Genomic DNA, 17095 nt, shown 5'->3' with positions numbered 1-17095 from the left:
TCTTTAATTTGTTTTTGTTAAAGTTTTTTTTTAAAAGTTAAGTTAATTTTGTTTACCTATTTTAAATATGTAAGCATGTAATGGCCTTACTTTTAATAGTACTATGATATTTATTGGATTGTTTATTTATTTTGTTTGCTAATTTATTTATTATTTACTGTTATATATGTTACTGTCTACATATTTATTTGATCACAAAATAATCTACCTTTGGTTTTGTTCATAAAAGACTGTGGCAGGATGAAAATACAAGTATTATTTTTACAGGGAACAAAGTTTTTAAGAAGTCACGTGTTTGCTGGAAATAATGTAAGGCCTATTAGTTAGTTATGAAACAAATTCCCTGAAATGTTCTTTTACCGATATACATAATTGAATTGTGGATGTTTTAGCATGGTCAGCTTAATGTGATGTTATCTCAAGACAGAATGATAATTGTAACTATTTATTCATTTGTACTGCCTGGTATATCACAAGGTAATGATTATGTATGCAGAAGCTTTTATCTCTACAGGTCAACATTAATTTTTGCTGACATTAAATTAACCAGGGTATTTTGTTAAAGATGACATGAACGTTTTTGTGATCTGAAATTCATGCTTAATAATTTTAGCACTTTCAGTTAAAAAGATGAGAGCACAACAATTATATGAGCCACATCATGACAAAACCAACATAATGGGTTTCTGACCAGCATGGATCCAGACCAGCCTGCGCATCCGCGCAGTCTGATCAGGATCAATGCTGTTCACTATCAGTTTCTTTACTTGTAAAACAGTTGGTAAGCGAACAGCATGGATCCTGATCAGACTGCACGGATGCGCAGGCTGGTCTGGATCCATGCTGGTCGCAAACCCATTATGTTGGTTTTGTCGTGATGCGGCTTAATTATGTTCATTAAAATACCATATGCTAATATCAATATTGAGGCCAGTAGACCTATTTATTGGTTTAACTTTTGCTGACACTAAACTCCATAGCAGTATTAAAAATTTGCTGATACTAAACTCTTACAGCAACATGTGATGGTACGAAACTCCACACAGCAACTTTTTTTTTACATTAAACTCCACAGAATAGCATTTGCTGACACTAAACTCCACAAAGCAACATTTGATGACATTAAACTTATTAGAGTTTTTTTTTTTTTTCATAATTTCAAAAAGTATGACTTTTAACCATATCTTTATTTAAATATAACAATGCTTAAAATCTACACATTATTGTAATGAATTGATTTTATAACTAACAGCCAGTCTCATTTAAAGAAACATTAACTTGAATGTCTTTTTGAAAGCATCATCGTTTTAACAGCATGGTTTGCAGCCACTGATAAAGTTGAAAAGTCCTCATATAACTATATTGCAAAGATGTTGTGACTTGAAACATGGAAAATATAGATTATAATCAATGAAGTGATTTAAAGAATATTATTGAATGTATTTATTTTTTTTGTTATGTAATTGTTAAGTTTATTGTATATTTTAATCAGATCTGTATTGTGATTTGATATTATTGTGATCTGTTAGCTGTATGAACGTAAAATATATAATTGATCAAATGAAATTAGGATTGTTGGTTAAATATGGTAAATATGTGCACATTCATAGATGTATGGATTCTTACCAAAAATGCTATTTTATATAAACATTTTATTATGTAACTAGTGTTGTAATGAAAAATGCTTAGTTGGTAACAATATATAACATTCTATAGTTTCAGTCTACATTGTGAAAGCCTACCTGTTCTATAACAATAATAAAAATATTACTCCAAATGACCATTCTTTGTTAGTTTTTAGTTTCTTACCACCCTGTCTATACCCTTTATTTTACTTATTTTATACAAGGAATATAATTGGTGATGAGGGATGTTGCACATTTCAACAGACCCAATCTCAATCTGCCCAAGTGTGAAATTTTCACCTTTTACCGCTGCCCTCATTGCTATCTCCAGGTCTCCCTTTTCCCAGACTTTAAAAGGACATCACTAACGTTTTTGACAAAGATAGAACTGAAAATAATTCTACAAGGTTGATATTCCATTTGATGTAGGTCTTGACCAATAGCTTATGTGCAAAATATGGGACCATAAGCGCGCTCCATTTTTCCAGAATAACGATTATAATTGTGTAATTGTGAAAAATGATCGGAAAACGAAAAGCGTTGCAACGCTTTTGACTCAAATCGGCCTTAGGATAACGCAAAAATACGATGATCAATTTATTTCTGGGTATATTTCTTAATTATCTTTTGCATATTTTCTGAAGTTCTCTGGTTGATTTATGCAAAAGAATTTTTATATCATTAAACTTTCGGACATCAGTGGAGTTCCTTTAATAGATGCGCTGATGTCAAAACGAGTTAGCTATATTACATGGTATATCGTGGATTGGTCAAAAGTTAAATAACCTTGCTAGTGGTTTCTATTTGGTAATATAATTTAATTTTAAAAAACTGACCGGTTTTCAACCAATACTTTTGTTGTACATGTAGTTGTTTTTCTTACAGGGTGGTTTAGGCAAGGGCTATCTATTTATTCATTTTCATTATTTTAATTTAACTCTGAATTCAGTCGCTATGAACAAGCGTATGTGAATATTTGACAGTTCATGACAATTTTACGTAATATTTTTCCATTCATAGAGGTGTACATAATGTGAAATTGAAAGTGACATTAATACTTTTCCTTTATTTTTAAATAATTCCTATATTGCTTAAATCCTTCATATATATCTTATCAAAATTACAAAAAAAAATATTTAAGCAAAAGAATCGTTTACACACAAGATTGCCATTAAGAATGCAACTGTAAGAATTATTTTAAATATGAATTTGCTCGATACGCAGGTATTGCTATTTTAAAAGTTTATTATTAATGTTCATTACAAAAAGTAATTATGATGGAATAGTATATAAAAACATTATATAGTTGCTTAGAGGACAAGTAAGATTTTTTTTATAAATCATCTGTATAATAAAATGTCATTTCCATAAATTTCTGGTCCGGAAAGTTTGAAAGTTTCTAAGTTTTCAGTAAAATCCTAAATTTTGTTTTGAATGTGAAAAATTCAAACATTATTTCTACATTTTGGCTTCGAAAAACTCTTATTTTCTCAAACGTCATTTGACAACTTGAGAGCACTTTGGCGAATGGCGTCGTAAAAAAATTATTTAAGACATAAACATCGCTTTACTCGGCATATAGTAACAGAAATAAAAGAATAAGCAATAAAACACCTTATGTAATGTTCATGATAGCACTTTGTTCCAGTAAAGCTTTTAGGTTAATTTGGTATCTCAAGTTATACATCTTCACTTGAAAGGTTTTTATCTAAAAGTGAGACATTGATAAAGATAATACTGATTGTGTCATTAATCTAACTATGCTTTGTTGTTATATTGATTTTATAGCTTAATACAGAAGGCTTTTATTGACATTGCCAGAATGCACTCAGCTGATATAATGTTTCCTGTGTAAAACGACAGCTTATGTCGCAATAACTTATTGTCTGTATAAGTTTGTTCTTATTTGATCTGTGAGGAAGGAATATTTTTATGTCAAATGTAAATATTATTATTAAGAAACATCTAAATCAGTTTTGCCGTATCAAAGATAACATTGTTACAATTATTGTTATGTTTGTGTTACTCCTCTAATGCAACTAAAATATGAATGTTTTTGCAAGGATGTTTGAATTGTCTCTGCTTGTAAACATTCAAAACACACTTCAAATATACTTTTAAGTCTAAGTAGTGACTGTCTCTGTTTCTGAGTGCTTGAGATTTCTGTATGTTTCTCAAATGATTAATCCCGTAACAAATATAACAAGAAATATTAGAATAATATATTCATCAAACACTTATAACATTATGTGAAACTGTTTATGCTTTTACCAAAAAATAAATCTATGTATAATACAAATTTCAAATTTTGCCTAGAAAATGCTGTGACGTAGCAGGTCTGTAGCCTACAGTCAAATATAATGAAAATTTCCAGGAGTTATAATTGTGTGTGCAAATATGCAATAGCTCTTTTACTAGTACTTTGACATCATGTAGAAGTGATCTCATAGCATGGCTTAAATTTCGTATCTTTTTTCCGATGATAGATAATAAAGAAAAATAGGCATTTGCTTAGATTTACTTTAGGCAGACGAGAAGTTATATTTAGACAGTAAATTGAAATTGACAATTCGATGGTGACCCATTCAGTTCAAACGAAAATTAATATTTGATTTAATATTCGAGGAAAATGTTTTTTTTTACTAAGTCAATTACAGACAGTCTAATGAAATTTCTAGGGAGATAAAGTTGCGGTTATTTCGCAACAAAATAATGATAGTTGAGTTATTTTGACATTTTAAGTTGGCATCAGACATTTGATTTGGTTACATAGCTGCAATTTTCCATCATAGTATCAACATAAATCAAGGGAAGTATGTAGCGTCCTTTGAGATTAGAGTTTGGCAGACACAAACCTTTCTTTATTCTTATTGGTGTTTTTAATAATGTTTCAAGTTAAAAAAGATTTATTGATATAACTTTAACTTAGGCACGATATTCACAGCCTTCACAACTCTAAATTTAAAGTTTTAATAATATCTTAACAACATTTTCTTATCAATATATTTGACAAATGTCAAATAATTGTAGTGAAACAAAGATTTTCAGAATAGTCGAATAAAAGCTTATTAAAATGTGTTTAAATCAATGAAATTTCTGTTTTTGAATAATTTCATGAACTGTTAAAACCTTAGTTATGAAGCAGAAACAACTCTGCGCGAAAATCTCAGGTATGTTTTATTTTCAGTAATCTCATTTGTCATTTGGTTTTCCTCCATTTTTACTTCGTTTATAAATATATAGCAAAATAAAATAAAATAAAATAATAAAATAAAATAAAATAAAATAAAATAAAATAAATAAATAACACCTGTAAAGAAATTAAAACAACAACAAAGTAATCTCTGTACAAACAAACAATTAAACAAACAAACAAACAAAGAACCTAACAATGCTGACCAAAATTAATAGCAATGTTAATATTAAATAATCTACTCTAATAAATTAGAGCAAATACGAATCAATAGAGAAAGTGCAAAACGGCAAATTTGAAAATGTTGCAGGCTTGTTTAAACCCAACATTTAAAAAGAAACCAAAACAAAATTACACTTGAAAGAATAAGTAGTTTACTAAATTATAATTAAAATATTTAACACAGAATAATAAGAAGCATAGTATTAAAAGCAAAACATTCAATAACAATACATGTCTATAGTCTATTAGTTAATGATGCGATGTCGATAAACCAACGGAATTGGCCTTTGACAAACTTTAGAAACAATATTTCCTTAAAACCAAAATAGGGAATAGGTCGTTAATTTGTAAACAGTTTTAAAGAAAAGTGCTTTGGATGTTGATGATATATCTGAGAATTTTGACAAATGGCCGATGACAGGCACATTTATATAGATCAGTTACATAGCTAAACACGGCCTATAAATGTTAAAATAAAAGAAAAAGTAACTAAACAAAACATATAATGCTCATAACGACATTCTTTTCCAGCAACTCATCTAGATTAACAAGGTATCTCATGCTATCGGCTATTTAAAAGATAGCTATAACAACTTTATTCTCGAGAGGAAACATTGACAAAAAATAATACTCATTGCGTTATTTATTGTTTTGTAGTAACAACGATTTCTGTAACGTTTGTAACTTAATATTCAATGATTTTATTGGTAGTGTCAGAATGCACTCAGCTGATATAATTGTTCCTGTCTTGAAAGACAGCTTATGTTGCAATAACTTATTGTCTGTATAAGTCTGTTCTACTGTGATAGGGATATTTAAGTGTCAATGGTAAGTGTATATATTAAGAAAGAGCTTAATCAATGTTGCCTCAACAAACAAAACACTCTTACAAAACATACTAAATCCAAGGCCGTAAATAAGAGAACTTTCTAAATATGTGGATTCTTATCCCGCCAAACAATGATAATTAGTGTCCAACTTTATTTGTCATCCAATGAAAACGCTGTATTTCTTAAAAATTCTGTGCGTTAATTTTCATAGAAGTACAAAAGTCGATACTATGTCAAATTCCGTTCATAGTTGCCTTCTATTTTTCATAGTACTTCATAGAACCGCGTAGTGACGTAATAAAGTGGATAATCATGAGACCAAATAAAGTTTGACACTAAATATGTTAGTATTCATCCATGCTGTTCTACAGAAATTAGAAACATTCTCCTGTCGCTATCGCTCCCGTCGAAGTTTCTAATTTCTGTAGAACAGCACGGATGAACACTAACATATACATAATGACCAACTAAAACATCGGTTTAATAAAAAAGTTACAAAGTTTTTATTCAACATTCCATTAGGCTAAAAAGCCCATGAGGATAAAAATAACACAAATATATACATACAGCGAACAGTGCATGAACTTAAAACAAAAAGAAATGTGACACCCATTAATTCCAAAAAAGAATCTATAAAGAATCTATATGGGAGGAGGTCACATATATAAACTTGTATTTAATTTAGATACATATAATAGACAGGTAATTATATACATACAATGACTGCACATATAAATCAAATCTTATTACATATTGCTCTGTAATATATATACATTATTAAATCAAATAAGGGTACGATATCCGGCAGTAAGTGCTAACAAGTTCCTCATTTCTGTTCGACCATGTACATACATGGACGAGGAATTCCTATATAGAATTGCTCGTGCTATGTAGTTACTACGTGCATGTCTTTTGTTAATTATCATGAAAGAACCCACAGTCGAAAACTTTGCCATAAAGGATTTAATTAAAGCATAGTGTCGGAAAATCTGTTAAGTATGTACGAGCACTGCATTCATAAAATTAGGAAGAGAGTTACTGTTAAAGTGTTAGTAAACGAGTATATCTGGATAATATATTAACTAATTACTCAGGCAAAGTTCAAAATATTGCTTAAGCATAAACTGCCGGTCTATCCGGAAGTCGGTTGTAGGCTTGAAATTGTCTGATTATAAACATTAAATAAGGAAATGCACTTGGAGTAATTATTTGAAGGGCAAACGTAGTGTTAAGCTGCATCATTATATAATCAAAGTACAGAAGTACTGATGGGCCGGCTATTTGTCATTATGTAACACATGTCCTAAAAGGAAAAGTAAAACAGTACAGTTTCGTTACTATAGACATATAAAACTGAAAATTATTGTGAAGTTGTTATCAGTACGGTACTTACCTATGCCATAACTTCTTGATAATTCCTTAGCTTTTGACTGTACAAAAACTCCAATTTACCAAAAACGTTGTTTTTTGTAACTTTCGGGAATAGAGGATATTGCATGAGTGTAAGTTTAATACTGAATTTATTGAACGAGTTGAATAAAATTATATTATGCGAGCCTCTGGCGAGCAATATATTATTTGATTCAACATGTTCAATAAATTCAGTAATGAACTTACATGAATTTAATATTCTATTTATCACATACCAAAAATATGTGTTTTGTATGTATTCTTATAATGTATGTGAAATGATAAATGCACAATGACACTATAATAAACAATTTACTTACTTACTTACTTACTTACCAAAAATATAGACCCATTGAAGTGGAAAAAAAAAGCCATTTTTCATAGACGCGCCTATAGTGTTTCGCTAATATTTACCTTAACGCTATGTTTATATAACGCAACTGACACACGTCAAAATATATGCTCGACCGTGCAATATCATTTTTTTCGGAGTCGCAAAAGCGGCACGGGCATGTGATAAATTAATTTATCACATACCCGTTCCGCTTTTGCGACTCCGTAAAAATGGTAGTGCGCGGCCGTGCATAAATATTTTGACGTGACGTCATTTTCATTATAATTATAAACAGAGCGTATAGACGCGCTAAAAGTTAGCGTTATAATATAGGCGCACCAATAAAAAATGGCTTTTTCACTTTAATGGGTCTATATTTTATGTACCCTGGAGAAGGCTGTTCAGCCGGAACTTTGGTTTATTAAAGGGAAATTGAAGAATTTGCAGTTGACTATTTCTTTTTCCTATTTATAAAAACTATTGAGTTAATATAGGTTCAATTCTGAATTTATTGAAAGAGTTGAACAAAATTATATTAAGCCAGGCTCTGGCGAGAAAATGTTATTTAATCCAACGAGTTCAATAAATTTAGCAATGAACCTACACTGATATAATATTCTATTTATTACATACCCAAAATAATTACTGCTCAAAGTGCAAAAGAATCATGTTTTCATTCACGCACCAATAATATAACTCTAACACTATGTTCTTATGTTAAAATATATGCAGGGCCGTGTCATTTCATTTCAACGGAGTCGTAAAATCGGCGCTGGTATATAATAAACAAGAAAAGCATTGATGCAAAGCATCAAAGGGCGACGCCAAAAGAATTTGATCCAGGTTTGCACCTAAATACTTAACAAAAGATGTGTACTTTATAGCAGTACCATTTCATGTGACCTGGAGGCTTGGCCCAGTTTATGTTGAAACTTAAACCAAAAAGAATAGACTCTGTCTTGCCAAGATGCAAAGACAATTTATAGTCAATAAACCGATCTTAAGATTTACTTTAGGCTACCAGATACAAGGATACCCGAGTCATCATCATATAATGACAGGCACAAGTATCAGACCTGGGAAGAAAAAATATGACCAGATTAATAAAAAATCTGTGTTCATCTTAAAAGTGTCAAAAACCAAAAAAAAAAAAATGTAAATAATGACCCCCTTTAAAAATATACTATTAACTTAAAGTATATTTTTAAAGGGGGTCATCATTTACATTTTTTTTTGGTTTGTGACACTTTTAAGATGAACACAGGTTTTTTTATCAATCTGGTAATATTTTTTCTTCCCAGGTCTGATACCTGTGCCTGTGCATATAATAAAAGCTTAATTATTGCTTAGGGTTGCAGACAAGTCATACATAAAAGAGGACCTAAAATGAACATCAGGGGGACACCATAGGTATTCAGAGAGAAGGAGTACCAGCCACATTCACCAGCTGCTATCAGAGATAAGACTTGAACCATGCAAGAATGTCATTACATATGGCAGATGCTTGAAGAGATGAAGAAGAAGAAAAAAGAACTTCTTCATGTGCAGTTTAGTGTGATCAACTGTACCAAATGCTTTTTGTAGATTTAAAAGTATCACGCAATACTGCCTTTGTCCATTTCAAATTAAATGCAATCTATTAAATGAATAAAACATGTGTCAGTTGAAAAACCACATCTTAACCCTGACTGAAACTGCCTGACCATGACTCGAACCCATGACTTTCAGAAGACAAACTGAACTATCCGGCCGGCTACACATTTTCTCTTTAATAATGAAACAGTTCTAAACCTAAACCTTTTTCCCCACTATATTGATTCATGTACTCGAATTTCTGATGTTTACAGAGCATAGTGAATTAAACTCATGGTTATTTGCAGTAACAGGATGAGAAAAACTTTCAGCTTGATCAGAACTCAAACCTGTGACCCACAGAATAATGTACCGCGGCTGTAGCGATTGAGCTATCTGGCTGCTTACACATTTTCTCCCCTAAATAGTGAACAGTTCTAAACCGTGACAGATATTTAGATTTTTAAATTAACAGATAATTAATTCTTTATTAATAAAAAAGAAAAAAACGCTACATACTCATAGTCTTAATTAAAATAACAATTTATATAATTATTATTTGATAATTATTTTTACTAAAAGGACTAAGACAGTTATTTGGTTGTGCCATTTATTTATAACAGGTCAATTTGAAAGAGAATATAACTGTGCTAATACATGTACAATATCTATGATAAGAAATTTTATGAAGCCTGATTTGTATTTACATCAAAGGGCAGCCGGGCGAAAACATGAAAATGCAACAAATCGAACCACTTTGTGGTAGATTGTATTTTCATGTTTTTCATCTGGCGCCCGCGGTTACTTTTGTACTTTGTTGTTTTCATGTGGCACAAATCACCCACTATAAAATTTAGTGTACAAATTTATTCAAGGACAAGTATCATCTACTCTATGAAAAGTCTGTTGTAGGGGTGGATTGACTCAGGAGACACTTGAGATTGAGACCGGTGTCCCTCCATTACAAATAGATAAGGCAGAAGCTGTCCTTTTCAAACTATGCACATGTTAGAAAAAAAAATTAGAATAACTAATTAGAACATGATTTTTTTGAGGCTTTATCAATTATATTGCTTGATCCAAGTTTCAGGACATTTTCAATCAATATCGATACATGTATTATCATTTTATAACTTTAAAATGAAAGTCTCATCTCTTTAATATAATGACATAACTGCAACTCTTTTTAAATTCAGAAATATTATAAGTCTCATCATACCAAGTATACTAAGAATAAACACATAACATTAATAATTCCAAGTTTTCTATTAAATAAATATGAAATATTGGTATATAAAAGCCAGTGAAAAGTATATATATATCATATTCACTCATAGGGCCCCATGCTTTTTAATTACAACTGGTAATTTTTGAACAAAATTTAAATAATACTAAATAGAAAGAAAAAAAAATAATTTTTTTAAAAAATAGTTCTTTCCCCCTTAAATAAAAAAAACATGAAAACCCCAAAAGAAAAACCCAAACATCAAAATTAAAAAAATGTTTGCAGTTATTTTAATTTATGCAAATTAATGGTAAAAAATTCATTTAAAAAAATAGATGGCCCTGTGACAGCAGTAATTGCAAAATCGGGTGCTGTCAATCCGGATATGGTAACTTTGTAAAAAAAACCCTTTTTGTTCAAAGAAAATAATATTAAAAACAATGGTTTTTACAAAGTCCATTACCCATCCTAATATCAGCGGTGAACTTTCTTCTTTGTTTTGGAAATTTTGAAAATATAAATATAACAAAGAGACCAAAACGATATTAAAAGGGGGTTTTGTATTGATAAAAAAAAAGGGGCAAGTGCAATCTGAGCCCCGCAATTTTGTGAAAATAAAATAAAGCACATGCTTTTTTATAAAGTTATTAATACAAATATAAAAACATATTTTGTTTACTTGATTTACGAAAACAAAAAAAAATAAAATTTAAAACAACATGAAAAATTAACTCTAATAAAAACAGCTCCTTTCCATAGGCCAAAAAAAAAAAGCATTCTAAAGAACGACGGGCTCACCGGGGTCGGGCCAAAATTAAAAATCATATCCCTTTTGGGGACGCACCAGGCTTTGGGGGGTTTTTCACGCTGGTATATCGTTTCAAAATCTTTTTTCGTTTCCGATATTTGCGCAATTTTTTGGGCAGTGTGCAGTTTTTTTCTTATGAAATAAAGTAAAGGTCCATCAACTGTATCTATTGAAATTTTTAGTATGCTCGAGCCAATATTAACGACATATCATACCATCTATTCATGCACGCTCAAAAGATTGAGGGAGCATAGAATAAAGTATTCTGCATTAAGAGGTTGTTTTTCTGGCCGAGTTTTTGTACAAACTGAATTTGCAAAGTATATGTCAAGTACATACTTTTAGTTAAAATAAAAAAAATCATAAATTCTTAAATATAACTAATTAACCAATATAATCACTTTAAGTATACAGGGCGTACTTGAAAAAAAAAACGCCCCAAAAACAAACACTTCGAAATAAATGGCAAACAATTACGATAACAAAGAACACTTAATTACTCATTTTCTTACAAAATTAACGGAAGCAGTTTCATTTCAGTTTAACTATCTAGTAAGAGTCTTTTGAGAATGCACTTTTGAATGGTTGACTTAAAGCTCTGATATGCAATATTTTGAACTGTTGAGGCAGTTTGTAATGTTTGGAAGGGGGAGGGTAGTGGCTTGATATATAATATGCGACCTCTTTTCTTTTCAGTCTTTCTGTATATCTGCAATGTTTTATGTCCCATAACCTTTAATGAACTTTTTGTGAGGACTTATAATTGGATCATACATTGACCACATATTGAACACGAACACATAGGTACGATGTGCAGACTGATACAGTTCAAGGTTACGATCTTTCAAGAAGATCAATATTCATATGTTTTCTTACATTCCATAAAGGCATTTCGTAAAACTTGAGTCATTGTCAATGGCATAAATTGAGCTTTCTGAGCAAATAGCACAATCGTGCCTACTCAATGTCTAGGTCACATCTAAAGGTCAAATAGAGGAGATTTCATTTTTGTGTCCACTCTATACCTCAAATAGCACTTTCCTTTAATGAATTGTATGAAACCCTTAGTTATTAAACATTCTGGATAACGCACGTAAGGCACAAAATGGGTGAAATTTAATGACAGATTAAAGAAAAAAATATATCCGCTTTCCTTTTTTGTTCCATAATTCTGTATTCTTTGAAAAGCATATTCTTGGAACATTTTGTAAATATCTTTTTACTAATCATAAGAAAAAGATCACGTCAATGTAAATTTCAACATAATCTTAAATGCCAAACATTGCCTAAAATTAAGGTAATACATTGAAGGCAGCTTAAAAATTAAACTGTTCCTGCTATCCATAGTCAGATAAATTTGAGTTTTAAATTTGCCTTGGTGTTATTTGAAAATAGTCCATTGAAATTGTAAGAGGTTTCATTAACAAGTCACAAAAATTAAACAACAAACATAGTAGATCCTGCACATACTACACTGACAAATGACAAACGTTTATTACACTCAGGTTTATCATGTCCAGATGGTAAGCTGATTTTCCGAGATAATTAAATATTTTTTCTTCAAAATCTTTTGAATGCCTTTCATCAACTTACTCAAACAAATGACCTCTTTGATAAACATACATTACTTTTTCTTAACTAGAGGTATTTTAAAAATGAATTTGACGCTTTCAATTGACATTGGGAACTTATTCATTGTTTAGCTTTGAATTGCATTTCAAATCACATAACAAGATATACTAAGCCAAACCGAAAGTCATATTTACATGAAAAGAAATAATGGACTTTTCATTTGAAGTATATAAAACACAGTTATTTAGAAGGCCTTTCCGTCTACCTTAAACCAAGGACAAACTCATTGAACTCCTTTACTATTGCAGTTGCGACAATTAACTCACAATTGAAGTCAAAAATCCATCTACGGATCATCGAAAATAAGTGTTCCTCATGTTTCTGTATTCAGCAAAAGTAATTAATAAATAAATGTAAATTAAAACATTTTTACAATGTAGGTCGTTGTTGATGCTTAATTGTACTTTTTCCTTATTAACGATATGTCATTTAAATCAAAACATTTTGAAAATGTACATGTACTTCATAACACCATCATAAAATTTAGCTAATCATTTTTCAGCAAATACGATCTTCTTGGTCAATTCCTAGGCATCAAAACTTAAAGCGGTGATAAACAGCCGATAAACAGCATGAAACCGGTAATATTTCTAAATTAATCTGTAAAAATACAGTTTCGTGTGATGAAAGCATATATTGGGCGGTAATATTTTACAAATTATGGATCTAAAAAGTTATCGGTCATACATAATTTAATTGACATGTATTCCTAAGACGTCCTGTCAAGCACTTAAAGCATAGCGTGCAATTAATTTTTTTCAGTTACTGGTTTAAGTTTTCAATTATTAATGTAAACAGAAGGGTGGCACATGTGATTTAAATTACACATTGCAATAATTCATATGCATGATAATGATGCAGGGGATTTCTTAATTCTATAGCATTAAGTTTTAAAACAAATCAATGGATAAGATATCCTCCTTTACGGTTGATTAGTCCACTGTGGTGTATAGAATCAAAATGTTTTACACCTACGTCACAAGTTTCACTAAATAGTACCTGAATTAAAATATAAATTTTAACATATATTAACTGCTAGTACCGATTGATACATGTACATAACTACTCCGATTTTGTTACAATATAACAATATGAGGTAATAATAATAATAATAATAATAATAATAATAATAATAATAATAATAATAATGATAATAAAATAATAATAATTATAATAATAATAATAATAAAACCACCGCCAGATTAATATTAGTTGTCCGATTTATTTGTTTTACCATTACACTACATTTTAAGAAATTACAATGTTAATTCATGTCTTAAAATACCGGTCATATTAATGTAAAATCGATTACCAACGGAGTGTTTTCAAACCATCGCAGGTGAACAATTTGAAATTATTCTGCAACTATAACATCTGTTTTTTGAAATCAAAGTTGCGCCAATCTCTTTATTTGTGAATGACGTTAAAGTCATTATATAACGACTGTATTGGGCGAAAATAATCAAATTTTTGACGTTTTCTTGTCAAACAACAGCAGTGTCATGAAGACAGGGTCGTCTGTGAAAATAGAAGAAACAGAATCCATAATAAACGCCCAAATTGAATATGTTACAGGTTCGGTTTGATTGAGCTTGTTCTTGGACGGTGCAAGTTTTCCACGCCCCTTGTACAGGCTTAATTTTTTCATACGATGTCAGCTTTAAACCTTTGGCAGAGGGCTGTTATTAAATTCTGTGTAAATCTCGGAATGACGCCAATAGCAACTAAAGAAAATATAGAATAGGCTTCAGGAAAGAAAAATGTTTGTCGATCTTTGGTTTACAAATGCCACAACATATTTCGAGACGGACGGGAATCTATCAATGATAACTTGAGATGCGGTTGACGGATAGTTAAACGTACAGTCACCAACGTATTGGTAAGGCTTGTGAAAGAACTAATGGACAAAGACAGAAGAATGACGATTCGGAGGTAAGTGAAGAGACAAATAATTTGTATTGATATATACGGATTAATACACCAATTAAATGAACAGTCATGTTGAACACAGTCGTCAGTTCTTACTAGAAGGCCAGTGGTTTCTCGATAGGATTATAAAAACAGGGTCTGGTTCTGTGCCATGCTATCAATGCAAGCTATTATTCAAAGTTAAGCGTTTTATCTCCTCGAACACAATAGTTAAAATATACAGAACGGATTCGGCATTTCGGTCTAACTTACGCTAAATAACTAAACATGTAAACAAATAGTAATTTAATGCTAGGTGTTAAAGACCATATTGATACTAATATATCGAATAAAAGCCCAACTATATTAATTAAATTTACAGATATAATAGTAAACAATACATTATTTATACATTTATAATTATGGTTATAAAAACCGAAAGTACAAATTGTACCCGTTGATATATTCGGATTTAGTTATAATTTCACATCAGTGAGCATTTTCCGTTTATGACTTTATAAATGATGATTATAAAATAATAAATGTTGTGTTTTGCTACTCATTATGTGTCTGTGACGAGTATTTCCTTTAGGTCTAAATATTTCCTTTAGGTCTAAATAAAAAATTGTGTGTGGTTAAGGAGCGCCGACCCTACGATTTTTTTTTGAATTTCGGCCATTTTTAATATGGCTACTTCCCAACCTGGAAGAAAAAATCCCGTCGAGCTGAAAAATCACTTTGTTAAAAAAGATAACAACTTGTTATGACTTAATTTCCTTTAAAAAGATCGCATTTTTATTCCAATCGTCAATATTTTAACACAGACTTGATTTCCTTTTCGGGATAGTACCCCGGATGGCCCGCTATAATGCGGGCCCAGAATCTGCCATCAACTGATTTTTTTCGATCTTTTTTATTATTATTAGAATCGTAAAAAAACGTTTGATTTTTCTCTCGAACTCATTACAAAATTTGCTTTTTTATATGACCAGTAGGCTCTATTTATGACTAATAACGATGTGATATTGGTAACTTTTGCGGTCAATGACAAATTTGAAAGTCTTGTTTTACAATGCCTTATGCAATTGCTGAAAAAAACCCTAAAAATAATTCAAAAGGTCTTCGATTTATAAAAATACAACCAACAACAACTGAAATTTGAATGTTTCTGCAGAAGACAGTCAAATGTTAATTTCTCATATAATATCGCGATGCCGCTTTTTATAATTAAAAATAAAGGAAGCTTAAATGCATAGTTTGAATTAAATTGCTTTAGATATTATTTATTTTAGTTTAGAAGGAGATATTTGTCAGTTTGTGTTACCCACATATTCAATAATTATATTCTTAAAGGGAAGAGGATGTGTGAAGTGAATCATGAAGAAAACAGCAAAATGGTCTGATAATGTATGGTTTTAGAATTTCCTCTTCAAATATTTTCTGTCTCTTCCTTTTAGTACAGCGTTCTAATTTTTATCAAATGCATAACTTCCTGATGTAAATTAAGAAAAATAATAGACGTTGGATTATTTTCTTCAATAAAAAGGAAAACAATGCTTATTATGCTTAATAATAATGGAGACTTCAAACTATGATTATTAAACTTCCGTGTATTATTAACTAACATGAGCACACAGTGCTCAATGGTTAGATATTGTGGCCAGTCGCTGTCTGTTGTACCTTGTCTGCATGTAGGATGAATCACTTGCATCTAAAACATAGGAAAAGAAAGAAAAGCCTACCTACGTACCCTCCTACCTAGCCAATTCTTCACCCATGTTACCTGAACCACGCATATATTTGTTTGACCTTAAAGGCCCGTTATACCTCAGGTATGCTACCAATTTTATTTCTAAAAAACTTTCCATTTTTGGTATTTTGTTACAGTTTCAAAGAACTACTCATTTGCCATATACATGGTCTATTTTTTGCAAATATAGCTCTGTTGGCAATTGGTAAAATTATAGATAATTAGTACTTTGTATGGAAGTCAAAGTACTACTTTGTTAACAATTGTTACCTTTATGATACATTGCTACACATTCATCGCTGCTTTCTTCAGTTGTTAAAGATATACTATGCTCAGATTTGATATAAGAAAATATTGATAATTGTTACAAGGATGAGCATATTATGTCTTTAAACATCTAACATGCTCTAAATTAATTATTCAAACACTGTTGAACCCCTGTTTGTCATTTTTAGCTCGACTATTCGATAAGAATAAGTAGAGCTATTGTAGTCACCCGAGCGTCGGCGTCAGTGTCGGCGTCGGCGTCTGTGTCGGCGTAACCACTTATGTTAAAGTTTTTGAAATAGTTCAAATATTTTCAAAG

Source organism: Ruditapes philippinarum, unplaced genomic scaffold, assembly GCF_026571515.1.
Source record: "Ruditapes philippinarum isolate M1 unplaced genomic scaffold, ASM2657151v2 ctg6590_1_1_1_1, whole genome shotgun sequence".
In the NCBI taxonomy this organism is placed as follows: Eukaryota; Metazoa; Mollusca; class Bivalvia; order Venerida; family Veneridae; genus Ruditapes; species Ruditapes philippinarum.
The sequence above is the reverse complement of the archived record's forward strand: the minus strand, read 5'-3'. Positions refer to the sequence as shown.